Source organism: Hevea brasiliensis, chromosome 5, assembly GCF_030052815.1.
Source record: "Hevea brasiliensis isolate MT/VB/25A 57/8 chromosome 5, ASM3005281v1, whole genome shotgun sequence".
Classification (NCBI taxonomy): Eukaryota; Viridiplantae; Streptophyta; class Magnoliopsida; order Malpighiales; family Euphorbiaceae; genus Hevea; species Hevea brasiliensis.
The window spans coordinates 109,108,184-109,114,422 of record NC_079497.1 but is presented as its reverse complement, the minus strand read 5'-3'; the positions used below and the strand labels follow the sequence as shown (position 1 = coordinate 109,114,422).

At 32.3% G+C, this 6,239-nt stretch overlaps 1 pseudogene; it reads right to left on the bottom strand.

The window, feature by feature from the left end:
• Window positions 1-1,516: 1,516 nt before the first annotated feature.
• Window positions 1,517-3,253, bottom strand: LOC131180153 (protein CHROMOSOME TRANSMISSION FIDELITY 7-like; annotated as a pseudogene).
• Window positions 3,254-6,239: the final 2,986 nt, after the last annotated feature.

Sequence of the window (6,239 nt, the reverse complement as noted above, 5' to 3'; positions counted from 1 at the left end):
CCACTTCATCTCTGTATATTCATATCACTTCCATCTTTATAATAATTTCCACTCCCTTTCCATGATCTTATATTATGCATACATCCATTGTACACATCTCAAGATGTATCCCATTATCTAATCTTCTTAATTCATGTGCTTAACCTAGTTACATGAATTTAGTTTACTTTGTTTTAATTATTTATTAACTTACAAATGTACTCCTATTTAATATGTATTGAAAAAAGTAAAATTTATTAGTCCTAAGGATAATTTAGTAACATAAATAATTTAATTTTTAATGGACTAATATAAATGAAGGGTATATTAAGAAAAGAGTAAAGAAAATTTATATTCATTAATTATATTCAATAGTTAAATTAAATAAACTCTTGGTGCTAAGAAAAATACTTTTCATCTAAGTCAATTATTTCACACGTGATATTATTTTAAGTAGCACCTATATATATGTATCTGACATTGATGAAAAAGGATTCTAAGAGGGAAGGGAGTCCAGAACGTGCAATTGAGCACATGATTCAGATTGTGTAGTCATCATGAGCAGCATTTTCTTTTAATTAATTTTTCATGTCCAACTTTCATCTTTCAACGAGACTCAACACCATCATTACTCATCATTATACAAAAGTTTATGACAACCAATTCTCCATATGCGCATTTTTTTTTATATATAAAAAGCTTCATTTGTGTAAAGGGTTGAGGTGAATCGTTGGCATTTTTATTTTCTACTGCTTGCTTGTGAATCATTTGAAAATCCAACTGCTAGTGATCAAAATTATAATTAAAAACTGCAACACCTAACTACTAGTCACCATAATTGCTGCTTCATGGCATTCAACTGTCCACAGCATTAGGGTTGTACACCATGAATGATGCAGTTCCAGTATAACTGAATGTTAATGCCTTTCCTGCTGACGTTGGTGGGGAGAATGCTATCTGAGATTGTTGCAGAGTAAAACCTATGCAAAAACTTTTCTTGCATTGGTTGCAGAGAAAAATAAGTGAACCAACCTCTACTTATGTAAACCAAATTGCAAATCAAAAGCAACTTGAACAGTTTTTCAATCATTGACAAGATAAATGGATATGGGTTCACTCCCTTTACCAGAAATTCAAGACTCTTCTCAAAGATTGACTCATAGTTGCTTTGTTATTTTAGGAAAATTTACAATTTAGTACCTAAGCTTTATCTTATATTACACTTTAATCCCTAAATTTTAGAAAATTAATTATTTAATTCATAAATTTTACACTATATTACACTTTAATCCATAAGATTTTTAAAATTAATTATTCAGTTTCTGAATTTTACGCTATATCACATTTTAATTCCTGTAATTTTAATGTATTTAACAATTTAATTATTCTTTCAATGGATGAAATTGTTATAAACATTAAAATTATAAAGATTAAATTGTTCTATATATTAAAATTAAATGGACTAAATAATTCATCACTCAAAATCTGAAAAATGAAGTTTAATATAATGCAAAATTCAAGAACTAAATAATTAATTTCTCAAAACCTAAGGACTAAAATGTAATATAGGACAACACCCAAGAATCAAATTATAAATTTTCCATTATTTTATGAAACAGGGAAATGCCAACCAATCAAGCTCATATAAACTCTAATTTTCAATTGCTGGATTTAATAAAACTGTAACCACATAGTGCAGCTCAAAAATCAATTTCACAAGTTGACATTTGTTTAGGTTCAAGCTTTTGTGGGCTACCCTCTCAATAACGAGTGAAGAATTCCATCTACCTGATCAATTTTCTTCTTTGCTTATATCAGCGGCAGTAATATATGGAGCAAAAAGAACTACAAATGAATTGCAAGTTTAGTAAATAGGCATGTGTGGAGCTTATATGCGGAAGAGTAATCATAAACAGCCAAGTCAGTTAAAGGTACATAAAGAATGAACAGAATCATAATACAAGTTGAAGGCCCGTATTTACCTCACAGCATCCAGTAACTGGGCGGCAATGCGCTTTCTTCTGTTAGAGGGAGTGACCCAGATTGCTCTAATGCCACAAATAGCGGACACAGCTTTCTCTTCACAGACAATAGCTCCATTGCTCTTCCTATCCAACACTTCAAGAGAATTGACAGTGGGGGCTTTTTTTGTGGTTTCCCTCTGCAATTTGATTTCCCCAAATCGAAGAGTGGTTGAATCTGATTTCGAATTCTTTTAGTAGCATCAGATCTTTTATCCACTGAACAAGGAAGGACTTTGAATGCTTCTTTTATTGGTTCAGCAACTAGACAACCAGCAACTCTCTGAGAAGATATAAATAGATACACCTGCAAAAAAATGGGGGAGAGGTTCCAGAGAAAGGAAATCAAGATTTGTTCTACTTTCAAAACACAGGAAAAAGATGGGGACAAAACTTACCAAAGCCCACATGAGAAAACTAGAAAGAAAATTAATCAAACACAAATAGAGCTAGTATTTGTATTTCAAACAAAAACCACAATAGCAATTGGAATATGTTCTGAACACTAGTTCATATTTAATTGAAAATTTCTAATTCAAAGCATTATAAAAAATTGATTACAATTTGATAATTGTCAAGAAACCTCTTGCCTTACAGAGCTTATGAAAAATCCATCCACCACCAAGTTCAATTTCCATCATCTTTACAACCTCCTGTACCTGCCAAAAAGAATAGAACCCCAGTTAAAAAGTTGACCGTACAGGCTTCTGCACTGAAAACACAAGCATCAGGCACATGAAAACTAAATTTCATTATAGATCCACTGAAAACCCAAATCCAGAATCTGAAAGACCTACTGCAAACCTTATTTCTCTGAGCAGGAGAGTAACTGCCTAACACCAAAACAATGCGCCCCAACTCAGAGCAAGGCATATGAACGACCCTTTCATTCCTGCAACCCTATAAATTCCACAAGATAATAAAAATAATCATTAAAATAGACCAAATAAACTCATTAGCTGTGAAAGTGTCTAGAAATATAACTTGTATTGAAACCCGTGAGTGTAATTCCTGTGAAATGTTTTATGGTTCTTCTCATCCTCTTCTTCCCCAGGAGCATATTTAACCCCACATGCGGAACATGTACGGAAATTGAAATCAGATTGACCCAAGTCCAAATGGAACTGTGCATAGCTTCTCTTCTTGTTGAGAACTTTCCCAGAACTCCTCGATTCTGGTTTCAGACACAGATCCTTTGAAATGGGTGTTGTCAATACATCACTTCCAGGTCCTTCATTGCCTTCAACTCTTTTGTTTAAAATTTAACAAATACGCAGAAAGCCAGTTGGTTTATAACATAACCCATGCTGTGAAAAGCTGTATAATACCATTGCTTATCGATGTTTTGGAAGAAAATATGACATGAATATCAAACTGTTGATTATTGTTTTGTGGAATAATTTTTTTTCCCTAAAATTTTTATCAATGGGGATTATACATCAAACCATAAAGAACAAAACCTTCCCATCAAAATCCATTAAAAAAAGAAAAACAAGAAGAAGAAGAAGAAGAAGAAGAAGAAGAAGAAGATTAACTCAAAGAAAATTCTTAATTTTTTTATTTAAATCCAAAAATTTAGCTTATAATTTTTAATTTTTATTATTTTTTTGGTACATTTTGAAAAATAATTTACTAATCGATAATTATTCACTACTTTTTTATCCATTTGTCGACTTATTTAAATTAAAAATTTTAAACTAATTTAGATAAAAAGTTAAAAATAAGCTAGAAATTAAATTGAATATTTTTTTGGATAAATTTCTATTAACAGCTGATTATTCACTATTTTTTTACCCATCTATCGACTTATTCAAATTTCTTTGAAGATGAACTAAAAAAGATTGGCAAAAAAAGGACATGTTATGTGCTCAAGTTTTGACATGAAATATTATATCCATTATGGTTCCTCTATATGTACAGCAAGAAAATGAATAGAAAACGTTATCCCCTTTTATTCATCTTTTACTATATTCCCAAAATTGTGAACTTCAAAATTTTAGGCCATTGCAAACTTGTAGTGCAATAAACTAGGGTAACATATCCTGCTTTGCTCTTTGCATCTCTTGATCTAATGAGCTTCTAACGATCTTTAGTTGCTCTGCGCATATTGTATTCTCGCCTTTCCCCAACAGTTAGTTGCTATCCTCCAAGCGCAAAGCGAGAAAAAGCAGATGCACGTTACAACTAAATCACATACACTTTGTAACTGCTAATTTCAAACACATTTGAGCAAAACTATACCTTTAATGAGCGTATGCTATGTGAAACATGATCAAACTCAGCCCTCGATGAAGAAATAATTCGATTCATCTTATCATCCTTAAGCATCAACATTAGGACACTAACAATATCATTTATTCTACTTTCAGTTATCATTGAACCCATCCCATTCAACACGAGATTCAAGAGCTTTCTACTACTTTCAAACATGTAAAAGCAAGGAACAATATAGTCCATCAGCGTTCGAAAATGAGCTTCCTTGGGTTCTGCATCAAACCCTCCCATACACTGCAAAAATGTGAAAACAATTTCAACACAAACCACCTAGAATCAGGACAACAAAAATAATAAACTTATAATGACTTCTTTATATTCCAAAAAAGGACTTGAAAATGGGAAGAAAAGATGACATTTTCCCATTCCAATTACTAATATATATATATATATATATATATATATATACAGAATTCAGGTATAACGAAAAAATTCAGTTATATACTGTTGAGTGCCCCCTTTCTTCTTTTTGCTCATGTAGGTAAGGTACACACATTAAGAAAGTATTAAAATGTCGAAATCTTTACTGAACTAGAAATACATATAGTTGACAGCTAATAGTAGATGCAAAATGAACGTAACAAATTCAGGTATTGACCATGATAGGCCTGGCTAGGGCTTGGGCTCTCCAAATTCAGGGTTTTCTTCCCCACCACCCCCCCCCCCTCCCCCCTTCCTTTTTTTTTCTGAAATGAAGAGTAACAAACTAATTCCACAACAACTCTCAAGATGACAAAAGATGTTATGAATATCAAAACAACAAATAAAATGGCAGGTCTTCCAATAAACAATCAATTGAGGGCAGATATTACATGAGAGAGAAATACTCACATGCACAACGTCAATCAAGTAGCTTGGAATGAAATTGCTCAAATTGATAATACTTTCTTCAGAAAGTCTTGTGGGTTTGGAGTCTAGCCTCACAAGTATCCTTAGCATAGCAGGCATTGTCTAGAGGGCTTTAATAATGAAATATAAACAATAACAAAAATATAAGGCCTCAAGGTTGCAAGGAAATTTTAAATTTTTAAGGACAAATCAAGATTCATTTGCTCATTTAGAAAATTTCCTCTAAAAATTTTCAGTATTATAAATCCTTACAATATAGTGTAAAGAAAGAATGAAATAAACAAAATGAGACCGAAGCAATTAACTTACAATCTGCTTTAGGATTTCTCTCTCAATAGAAATAAAACTAGGAAGCATCACCCATCTGTTCGGGCATGAGAAAACAACACCAATCAATTCCTTGAAAGTTCCACGATTTGAGAACTTTGTACCTTCCTCAATTGCGAGCGAATATTTTCTGCAGACATCAATAATTTCAGATAGAAACTAGCTAAAATCATTCATCAAATTTGCTTGCCGATTGTAATGCTGAATTTACTTCTACATACCGGAAAAACATTGAAGCGGGTGACTAGCGTGACAAAGAAGCTAAGGTGGTCCTGTATCTCAATTTTGCAGCGTCTAAATATTGAATGCAAATGTTCTATGATCGAAACAAGACATCTTCATCCAAGTCGGGACTGACATGCAAAGGAAAAGAAGATAGGAAATTAATAAATTCCATGACATTCAATAAACATGGATAGTTTTTTCCTTTATTAGTATCATGTGCATACCCTTCTTTAATGCCCATAACACCTTTGTCAAGAAAATTTACTGAACGCCTCAATGCGATAGGATATAAGATCATATAGCTCAGACATTCCTAAACATATAATTGACTACCTTGTGGTGGGAAAAAAATTGTTAGCTTCAACTTCAAGGAAAACCTTATCCTCCAGGAACAATAATGTATTTCAACAATATCATGATCCTAACCTTCAGAACTCAGGAAGTAACTTCTTTTCCGATATTTATGTAAAATCAGAATTAGGCATTTTTGGCTTGATGCCATTATCATTATACAATCCACACAATGAAAACTTTTGCACCTTAATGAGACAATTTATGCTACAT